Source organism: Mytilus trossulus, chromosome 1 (assembly GCF_036588685.1).
Source record: "Mytilus trossulus isolate FHL-02 chromosome 1, PNRI_Mtr1.1.1.hap1, whole genome shotgun sequence".
Taxonomy (NCBI): Eukaryota; Metazoa; Mollusca; class Bivalvia; order Mytilida; family Mytilidae; genus Mytilus; species Mytilus trossulus.
Window position 1 is genome coordinate 77,735,736 of NC_086373.1, and position 6,751 is coordinate 77,742,486.

A 6,751-nucleotide genomic window follows, 5' to 3' on the forward strand; every position below is an offset into this window, starting at 1 on the left:
ATCAAATTCGAGTTGATGTTTGAAAAAAGTCAACCTTGGGGCTAAAATATTGATTTATTTTTTAAATAATATATCCATAGTCTACTGTTTCATATATGTCTCTGGTAACCTTAATCGTTGTATACACCTTATCGCTATTTGTCCGCCATTACTGGATATCACACAGGTTCCCGTAAAATTTGACGTCATAAAACAAAACATCCGAAGCCACAATGGAAAAGTGATTGTTGTATGCGTCAAAAGGTCAAGCGGCCGAGTAGGGTAATAGCGATAAGGTGTATTTTAACCTGGAGGTACAAATGGAAGGAGGTGTGTGGTCTATTTCAATTTGACAGCAACCCAGTAAATGTAACAAAAAATCATCTAATGGCCATCATGATGATGAAGTTATTAGCAACCTTTACTGGCTACACAGCACTCACATCTTTAGTTACCAGACAAAAATCTCCAACTATAGACATGTATATGTCCAACTCTAAATCCATCTAGGTCATCTTGTAGCAACAAGAGTTTTCAAAATAAATTTGAAAGAGACTATCAATGATCTGATATAATTCTACAGTAAGAGAGGCGCCACCAAATATTTAAACCAGATCTGTGTTTTGAGGTAATAAGCATTCTGTTTAAGTTTTGTAACATTTGGTTGAAGCAAACTAAAGTTAAGAGAACAGATATCAATTTTAGGACACCTGGACAGACATATATTGGCTAGGATAAAACTGAATGTCTTCTCCCCACTAATGTTGGGGCATAAAAGGTTTTATCCCTTGTACACTATAAAAGGCAAAAAGACCAAAAATTATCTATATATCAAAAATCTATTATGGTGATCAAATTACACGAGTATATTACTTTGCCCAAAAAATGTTGGCACAGAGGAGCAAAAGAGTGTTGCCTTTATTCATAAAAACCTAATTGCCTTGGTGATCTTCTAGAGTTAAAGTCATAAGAAACGAGTGACCATTGAAAAATAATGTTCTTCCAACTCTTGAACCAATGCATACAAACATCATAAATTTAGTCTTCTGTGCATGAAGTTATGATTTTTTTCGTGTAAATTTCGTATAATCCTCAATTTTTTTCATCAATCGGACAGTGTTGTTGTGATAATATGGCAGGTAACTAAAGTTCGTGTTTTGAAGCCGAAGTTTAATTTATTGTCACATGTTTGTCAACAATCAACAAAACAACATGGAAAAAAGCACGTGTTTAACATGTAAGTTCAGATAATAGTTTATTTTAAGGACATCCATGCGTATTGTGATCACTGGATTTTTACGAGATGGGTCACACTGAGGTCACTTTGCATATGGAAATATGTCGGGCAAATTGCTTCCTGGAAGGAAGCAATGAAAATAAAGTTAACTTCTTCTTAATATGAATAAATTAAAGAATTTTCTTCAGAAAAAAGTATATATACAAAAGTTTTATAATAAAAACTATCCATTGAGTTATAAATAAACATATGCATTAATTTTTTTGATTTGAGGTTTCTTATGACTTTAACTAACTGACTTCTGTGGATGTAATAAATTGTAAAAAGCAGAGGCTAATATTAAGTAGGAATTACTTAACTCGGAGACACGAAACAGAAATATTTATGTTTCTCAAAACTATGGTTCTCCTCTAGTTCAACATGCCAAGTTAAGTCATGTTCTGTTTTCAATGTGGCGGCAGCTATTTAGGTGATTTTCCAGCATTTTGGTTGTATATCAAATTAACTTACACTACACCATTTATTGACTTTGGACAGAAAAATTTCTATCACCTTAGACTTCTCCAAACTTTTTTTTTATCATATCATATGTTCTGCTATACAATCAGTCTATCAATAACAGTTCATTGCTGATGTACTTCAACTCTTTATATCTCCTGAGTCTATATATCTTGATGTATTTGCTAAAAACAAACATGGAAGACAGAAAATCACCAATAACCACTGAATTAGTTTCTGTGACTTGGGACAGGCACCTAAAGAATTTGACAGGTTTGACCATGTTTGTGTGTGCTCAACCCTTCCCTTAGCTTAGAGAGTAAAATCACAACATAAAGAGGCCTATTTTGGTATACAAATTTAAAGTAACAGTATTTCAAAGTCAAAGGAATAAAGGATAAAACTATTCACCCAAGTTAAAATGAATTGTTTTTAATCAGTATTATTACAGTATAGGCAACTGCAAAGTTTTCAACAATGAGGAAAATTCATATTGTATAGTCTGCTATAAAAGACTCTGACTTGAAAAATGTGAAACAATTGAAAGAAGAAAAACAACGCCATTTCTAACAAAACAATTAACCAAACACAAATATGACAAGACATGAACCAACCACAACAACTAAGTAAGAAACTTGGAGTACTTCTAACTTAGTTAATTTCTTAATGAAGCAAATAAGCAATACATGACATAATAATGTGAAATAATATATTAAAATTCCTTTATTAATTATAGACATGAGTGTAATGACAGTATCTCATAATTTACATCACTGAATGTATACAGTGATGTTAATAGCATATAAAATAATAATAGCAGTTGAAACTTAAATACCAATAATACCTACATGTGTGAACTGACATCTAACATTTAATTCTCATTAGTAACAATGAGCCTAAGCCTGACATAATTTGCCTTAGTTTACCAAGTTTATATTTTATGTTGAGATTACAGAATATTTTTTTAGGAATTATTCATTCTTAATCTAGTCAAATTTCATTAATGATCAGTCTAAAATCAGTCCTTTTTTCAATTCCCTTAAACAAATCAAATTGATACAAATTGAGTCTCTGTCAATAGCTAATGGCCTTCAAAACATTTTTCGGCTTGCCTGTTTCTTGTAAATCTGTGACAAATAAACACAGAATTTAAATCAAACCAACTATTTCCCCTAAAAGCAATAAAAAAGCCTTGCATTAAGAAAGTAATTTTTAAAATGATAAATTAATTGTTAATCAATGCATTTAATAATGTTATAGGATTTATTTAAATTTGTAACCACTTTTTACTTGACATTTGTGTGTAAAGAGTCATTTTGAAGCTTGTCATTATAAAATCTGACGCTTTATTGGATTACAGGTTTTAATAAAGTTGGATCAGTTATATAAAAATAATGTGCTTGAACATTAGGTAAATGATAAATAAAGCAGTCATTAATTGGTCATTATTTACATGAATTTTTAAAAGTGTTCTTTATTTTTGCTTTATTTAAACATTTTGTCATGACAGAAAAAAACTTTTAAAATGTATCTTTTTTTGTCTAATTCTGCCTTTAGAAGACAATATATACCACATAGCTATGCAGAGAGAAAAATAACTGAATACTGTGTCACTTTACCTAAAAAAATAATTAGGAATTTGTTTTCTCTGTGAACACTACAAACAATGTAATGACAAATGAAATGGTTCAGAATGAAAATCTCTATGGAAATGTAATAAAAAAAAAGCTTGGCTATAGAAATACTATGAAAAATAATAAAAAGCTCAAATTACCTATTCAATTTACATATTTGAAGCCCATCATCCATGCTTGGATCTATTATTGAATTTATGGATGGAATTTCACAAGTTTATGAATGTTTTCTTTCTCTAGAGTTTTACAACTACCAATGCAAGTAAAATCTAAACAGTCAACACATAACTTGGATTTGCTATGGGGCAATAGAATAAACATGTGTCAAACTCATCATAATTTGTGTCCCCCATTTCTGTTTCCATGGGAGACAACTCCATAATTTACATATCCCTTTGTACACAAATTTAGAATACACAAAATGACAATGATTCATAAAAATTAAAAGCAAACCATAAGTTATATTGTGTTGTTCTTTCAGACTCTTATGCATCATATCAAAATAATTTCAGACTTGCAATCTTCACTTCATCCTACACTCAATTTCAAACCTATAGCATTTCTTCTCTCAAAAACACACATTGTGCATAAGTGGACAGCTAGCTAGTAAATACAAAGTATGAATAACTTTTTCTTTTAATGTACAAAACTGATTGTTTTCTTTTATAAATTTTCAAATAATTTTACTTTTTATATAATATTGCATAAGAATCATCATTAAGAAAATCACTTATGATAAACAAAAATACAAAACTTCAAAGTAACAAAATGATAGAATGAAATTTCATCACTAAAATATAAGCATCATGATATTAATGACTATCTATAACAATGACCAAGTGTACATACCAAGTTTTATAACATTACAGCCAAAATATCACAGCAAATAATAATCAAGTCTTCTGTTTGAAAAAATATCTTTCGTTTCCTATTCCGGATATGATATTTGGATTTTATTATTTTGGTAAATGTTTATATTATAGTGTAATACCATGTTAGTTGTTTATTTATATATATATCAAATATACATATCTACATATAAACATCATATACAGATGCGTTTCATTGTGTCCACATCTCATTAAGATGGTCAACAAATTATTGTGCATTTGCTTATATTTCTCGTCCTTTTATAGTTGCAAAAATAAACAGGGAATATAAACATCAGAGTAGAATACATTAGTTTTGAAATATTCTTAACAAAATGTACCCACTTATCATAATCACCAAAGTTGAATTTTAACTAGCATGTACTTTTCACTAATATGTGTTACTTTTGTCTTTAAGGTAGATCACCAGTATATATTTTTTGAGACAGATTTTTTTTATAATTTGCCAAAATGAAGATTTTACTATGCTCTTTTCAAAAATTTAATAAAAAGTATGGGTCACCGTGCTATTTTTCAAGCAATGAGTCGTTGAAAATTGCAAAAATTTGGTTAGTTTGTTCATGAAAAAACACATTAGTGTGCATAAAAAAAATTCTATGAGATAGAATTTTGAAATAAATTGTGAGAAGAAAGGTTTCATAATATGTTTGAAGAAAATTAAAAGAAAACATGGTGTCACCGAACTTGTTTTCCGGCTACAAGTAAAAATAAAAAATTCCCCTATTAGCCCAGTATAAATTTTGTACTAAAAGAGTTATCTCCCCTTAAATGGCTTATTTGAAAAAAATAGTTTAAAACCCCCAAAAAATGATATTTGATAAAATATTTTGAATGAATCCATTAATAAACAGGTTTTCTTCAAATAGAAAAACAGTCTAACTATTGAATTACAATTCTGTCTCTAAATTGGCAGATTTAGGCAAATAACTAGACCGATTTTGTACTGTGATTGTACAATCCAAGATGGCGGTATACCATCAATCTACCTTAATTGATAGAGCCTTATGCATCACTGTTAAACATTTAATAACCAGTTACCAGGAACATGTTTATTCTTATCAACATCACACTCAATACATAATGTTCTTTTCAAATATCAGAGGAAATTTCAAAAGCATATTTCTGTTGTATGTAAAAATTAGTCACCAGAATCCAAGTTTTAATTGTAACATATGCACAAAACTAAATACATGTAGTAATAAATTAAAAATATCCTCACATTTGTTGTTTATATGATTTTGGATATACATGAAATCAATTTTGATGCACTTATTTTATAAAGAAGACTTTTGTAAATATTTCAACCAAGCTGGCATACAGTGTATATATTTACTTGATACATTGGTACATGTATTAACATTAACTTATGGATAGTTTATTTGGTATTAACAATTATTATATAAATCTCTCATTTTGAAGTCTGAATTTCAGAATATCTTTGGATCATGAAACAATTTCGGATGTTATCCTACATGATACTTTTTTTAAAGGAAAAAAAAACATGTGAACAGTCTCAAAGTTATATTTGGTTTCTTAACATAGTATTTACAAACAATGATCACCATATATTTCAGATAAAGATAGATTTAATATTTTACAATTCATTTCTAAGTTTTTATTCTGAAAAAAACAAATTATTACAGATATTTTAGAACATTATATCATTTATATGTTTGTAAGAAGTATTGATGGGTTATTTAAGTAAGTGTGAAGAGGTTGGAAGGCTCTTATAACTAATTTATCTTTTCAGTTTGTTAGATTTCCATCACAAATTATGATTATTACAAGAGTGCTCAGTTCAAGAGACTTGAAACTTTGTCCCACACTTTCTTAATACATCTTTGTAACAGTTCAATTTTTAAATGTGAACTATGATTGAAAATTTAACAAATTTGAACATCTGTTTGTGAAAATAATGTCTCCCCCACAGCTTTAAAAAATATATTTTTTAACAAGCACATAATTTTTCATTAAAATAATACATATGACTATGTCTGACATATCAATCATTATAATTAACTGTTATTACAGAGTACAATGTTTACATCTTCACACTTAATAGTTATAGAACTTAAATAAACCAAATCTTTCGGTATAAGTCATAATTGAATGGTAGCCAAAAAATATATCAGGATTTATCAAAGCAGTCAACAAATGTTTCAAGAATTAAATGCAAAATGTGTAAGCAACAGTTATAGCATGCATAGCATGATTTAAGACCAGTGGCAATAACAATTATGCAGGGCTATACCTTGACCCGTTCAAATAAAACAAACAGCTACCAGTTGGTACACTTATCAGCCTTAAATTTCAAAACCCTGTTACAAAATATTGGTAAATTCATACTCTGAAGCATTTATTTTTTGCATCATTATTGCACTGTCTATTTTTCGAAATTTAACTTTGAAAATACCAAAATCTAATAATTTTATCTCCCGTTTCTGCAGTATATCAACAGTGGAAAAATCTTGGGATTAAGGATTTTAAAACAACTCAATATTTGCAACTTAAAG